At 36.5% G+C, this 4,967-nt stretch overlaps 1 long non-coding RNA gene across 2 annotated transcripts; it reads left to right on the top strand.

The window, feature by feature from the left end:
- The first annotated feature begins 2,742 nt into the window (after positions 1–2,742).
- Positions 2,743–4,451, top strand: LOC148594392 (uncharacterized). Of its 2 annotated transcripts, XR_015913498.1 has the most exons (3): positions 2,968–3,093; positions 3,728–3,812; positions 4,284–4,451. It is a non-coding gene; the product is annotated as an uncharacterized LOC148594392 (long non-coding RNA). The 2 variants fall into 2 exon arrangements; XR_015913497.1 differs by lacking the exon at positions 3,728–3,812 and having other exon boundaries at positions 2,743–3,093.
- The last annotated feature ends 516 nt before the right edge of the window (positions 4,452–4,967 follow it).

Genomic DNA, 4,967 nt, shown 5'->3' with positions numbered 1-4,967 from the left:
TTGCTTCCCATAGCATATAAGGCAAGAGAAAACTGAGAAAGAACATGGATATCAACAAGCATCTCAGGAGAATTTAGCTGTCATATCCTAACAAGCCTCTTCAAAACAAAGAAGAAGAAATGGAATATCATTTCACAGGCTTACAGTTAACTGGTTTTGCAGACTTACACAGATTGCCCACATTAGTAAAGGATACAGCTTTGCCCCCTCTTTCTTTGCGGATTTCAAATTCTTACTCTGAAACATGGAAGCACTGCAATACCTGAGGAGGATGTCTGTGAAAATATATTAAACAATTTTAATCTGAGTAAATGATAGGCTTGCTTGGAAATGTTTTTCTGAGAAATGATGTAACAGTTTCAACTGAAATGTTCATAGAAGACGCCTAAGTTATCAGCATATGAAAACACGATTTTATAAAAGAAATTATCAGACAACCTTAGTAATAAATGATACATTCTGGTAATAATTGATATATTCCAGCAATAATATATATGTTTTTCAATTTAGGATTCTTTTGTAAAAATATGCAGTTTGCTGGAGGCACAAGAATATGCAGGTTGCTGGAGGCACAAAAACGAGGGAAGTGTGCTAAGTCATCTCATAACTTAACTACTTCTGAGCCACATCTCAGTGCACAAACTTCTGAACCAGGAACACACTCGGAAGATCCCATTCCAGGTTTGTTTTTTAATTATTACTTCTTCCAAACCCTCAGTTCCTTCTTCAGTGTCTGCACCTGAGTCTCATGAATTCACTCTTTCATTTTTCCCTTGTTGTTTTCCTCATGGTGACTCTTGCACAGTTATCTGTTCTTTCTGTGCATTTACTGTGGCCTATTCCTTTTTGATTTTTGTCCTGCTGAGTCTTGACATATTGTCGGTTTGATAGAAGTTGCTCCTTTTCTCAGTTTCTGCCAAGCCTGTTGACTAAGTGTTACAAAGTTAAAAGTTTGCTCTCTTCTCCTAAAGACTCAGCAAATGCCAGTTTCTTGAAATGGAAGACTTAAAGACATGGTCAAGCTGATGGCTACCGCTGGGGGCCAAGCAACCTTACAACACCTGAAGCCTAGTAATAGATAATGTCAGCTCTATGAGCCTGTCCCAAGCACAAAGTAAAACCCGTTAGTTTAAATGTTGTGAGTTACTTCATGATTGGAGCTAAGAATGCACTTACTGACAGTAGCTGTCTCCATGCCAACAGATGAGAACTTCTTTAGTCACTTGATTGATCGTACTCTACAGCCATGTTTAAATGCAGGTACAACTCAGCATAGTTAGGTAAAGACAGATGGTTGTAGGTACCTTGGCCTTCTTTGTCAACTGTTATAAGATGGGACATGGGGTTGAACCTGTCTTCTGCTCTAGGAGCAACATTTAAACAAAGTCAAGTCATTTTGGTATCAAGATGTTATGAACAAAATTCATAACACTTTACCACTATTTATCTGTACTATAATGCATGCTGAATGTTGAATATGCCACTGAAAGTACCTTGATGGTGTCTTTGTTGTATTGCAATACAAATGAATTTGAATCTGTCATCTTGATATGCCTTTGAACAGCTCTTTTTATCCAAAATTCTTCTTGCAATTCTTCTGTTCCTGCAATCTAAAAACTTCAAAGATGAATTAATTATCAGCAACTACAACTTAAACAGTTTTCTTCCATGTTTTTAGAGAGGTTGAAGCTGAGGCACAAAGAACATTAAGACTATCAAGCATCAGAAAATAGTTGTGCAGTATAAAATATCAGGTGCTCTACATGATCATTGGATAGGCTGGTTGATTGTGATAAAGATAGTTTTGGTAAAGGTTGTGGTAAGGCAGCTGTTCAGGCAACTTTGCTATTAGAAGCAAAGTGAAATTCCTAGCAAAGGAATTCCTTTGCTAGGAATTTCACTTACCCTGTTTCTCCCTCATGTCTTCTCTGTTCCTCTTGTGTTTAGACAATACTGGAGGGTGGGTGGTGAAGGTAGAGAGAAGAAAGGCAAGAAGGAGGAGGCAACTTTTGGTGGTGACAGTCTTATCTGCTCCCTCCATCATGCAGCATAGCAGGATCTGAAGAAAACTGCTATTTGGATTTGGGCTAAATGATGCTAACTGTATATATATATATATAAATATACAACTCTCTAAATGCACGAGAGTTCTTGCACATAGAAGCTACCTGTCAAACAGACAAAGCACATACGAAGGAGGGTAAAGGAGAAATCAGCATGTAAGTATGATGAATATAGCCCAGACTAGGTTGCAGTTAATAGCTGCAATCTATTATTTTGACGGGAAATAATGATTTACAGTTTGCTTCTAACATTTAAGCATAATTTTGGTGCTTTGTAATCAAACAAAACAAAACAAAAACTATGGAAAAGTGCATTTGGTTTCATTACATATAGCTGTACGGTACATATTCATGGCTCTAATTTTTTACCGTTTTTCTTTTCAACAGCAAGCGATACCTCAAGAATATTAGGTAAGTTGACAACTTCAATATATTTACTTCTGCTTAAAGGAGGTTTGAACTTCCAACTTCTTTTACCACAGTTGATTATGAAAATTAAACCTGGATATGGACTGCCTGTGTTAGCCTGAGAAGTTATCCTTTTATGAATGGGGATTAAAGACACTTTCCAATTGAAAATCATTGTATTTTTCCTGGAATACTCATTTGAGTAATAAGAATGTCACTTTGCTAGACTAGAACATAGTAATTTACTGATTTCAGAATTATGATAATGTGCTAGAGGTGAGTTGTGTGGAGCTGATCTGTTAAAATTTAATCAAGATGAAAGTTACTTTGCCTGCCAAAATTAATTGCTGACTGTAATAAGTTGCAATTTCCTCAATTCATTTCTGTGTTTATCCAGATTTTAAATAGGCAAGACTTTTGTTTAGAAGTAAAATCAAGATCTAGGTTCTGCTTTAGCATATGACTATTCCGTGTTGCATGACCAGTGTTAATTATTTCTCTTAATGAGTTGGAGTAATGGTACCTTTCTTTTGTTCTTCTAGTGGCAACAATCAGCATTTCCTTGGTGCTCATTTGTATTATTATTCCTGTTTGTATTTACTGTGTACTAAGAAGGTCAAGGGTGAGTAATTCTTTACCTTTCGATATTTGTTTAAGACTGTATAGACGGTCAGCTTCCCACTTTCTTCACTTCTCACACAGATTGGTGGTGCTCCTTTTCACTGTACTGGCTATTTCTTTTACATTTTGCCACTGCATAGACTTCTGCAGACCAGCCACCCTTTAGTCAATGTATCCCTCATTTAGCTTAGCCACTTCCCTTCCCGGCCAGTACATGCTCACATTTTCGTAGCAATAGATCCTAGTTTGCAGAGGTTTACTCTCTTTAACATTATTTTTTTTGTCATTAAAAAAGAGACCTGCATCAGAGATGATAGTTCACAAGTTCAGGTGTGTCTAGTCTGGGTTATTTTGGGTCTCATAATTATTTTGCAAACACAGGCTTATTGTGATAAGTTAGCATTTCTGAGAAATTCAAATCATAGGTCACTTATCTAAGAATAAAAGTAAATATAGTAACAATAAAGATTTAGGCATGCAAAAATAGTCTGCCATATTTAAGAAGCAAGTTAATATAGGGAAAATACCACCAGAATTAGCACTATTATTATACTGACTTTATTGATTTTGTATTTGTGAAGCTTAGATGTATGCTGCAATGAAATACAAATAATATATTTGCATTTCTTGCACAGAAAGGTTGGGTTGAAATTAATTCAGACCCCTCTGGCGAAACTGGGTTGTCCTTTAAAAACATCAAAGCATGAGAACCAATTTGAGGTAAAAGATGTTCTTTTGAAAGAACACTGCAATTTCATGGAGCTCTGTGTCGGTATTTTTCTGTTCTTCAGACAGTGTTTCAAATCACTTCAAAATAATTTGACAAGTTGACAAGAACCGCTGGCACCAAAAGTGTCTCAGCTGATGTTATTAGGTAAAGCCTTAAAATTAGGAAGGTCTTGACATATAGAAGAACCATTTGATGGTGGTATTGCACTCCCTGCAGTACGCAGTAAGGAAGACTTAAAACTGCTGCAGAGCACTGAGCTTTATAAACTCTTTGCTCATCAATACCAGAGCTAAATTCAGTGCTGAGAACTGTATGATACTAGGGGACTTGGGCAAACTTAACCGTTGGTGTTTGTGGCCTTTACCATGTATTTGATCTGTTATGTGTTACAAGATGTATTTTCATCCTATTTCTTACTTCAACATTATTTTTCATATTTCTCTTTTCTTATGTTCTTTCAGGAGAGAGAAGTAAATGAAGTTCCTCTCAATTGATAGCAATTTAAGCAGCACTTCCCACAGAGCTGAACCTTCAAAAAACTAAGTTCTTGAAACAAAAGAGATCCTAATTACAGAAAATGTTGCAATTAGACCTGGTTTGTTCTAATAAATCAATTCTGCCCAGGAAAATTCCTACTGCTGCAACTAGCTGGAATAGCCTTTTTTATGCTTGTACACATACAAACTACCTATTGGGAACAACGCCTGCAATGTTTGAGCTGCCAAACTTCGGCCAGGGCCAAAACCAATTTCCTTGCATAAACAGTAGCATTCCAGTGGCTGTGAGTATCCTAGGCATTGTTTAATTTATTAGTCTAGATATATGGCCTTATTGTTTAAACCTATTTCAATTGACGTATTTGATGTACAGATGCCTGTAGTGACAGGTTGTAGCACAGATTAACCAAAGCTGGCCACTACAAACCTTCCTTTATTCATTTTATTCTGTTTTCCTGCTTCACTGTAGCTGAGTGGAAAGCCAGTCACCTGAGTTTAAGGCTTGTTAGCAAAAGTGTATCATGGTATCTTAAGCTAGGGAATGAATTTACAGAGTTGAACTGTATTGCACTCCTTGACTATATAGCAGATCTTATAGAATAAAATAGTAGAACAGTTTCACATCTTGATCTTAGGCTAAAACCTAGC

Source organism: Tinamus guttatus, unplaced genomic scaffold, assembly GCF_059628265.1.
Source record: "Tinamus guttatus ecotype Peru unplaced genomic scaffold, ASM5962826v1 Tinamus_guttatus_pri_ptg000247l, whole genome shotgun sequence".
NCBI lineage: Eukaryota > Metazoa > Chordata > Aves > Tinamiformes > Tinamidae > Tinamus > Tinamus guttatus.
Note: the sequence above shows the minus strand (reverse complement) of the source record. Positions and strands in the feature narration are given on the sequence as shown.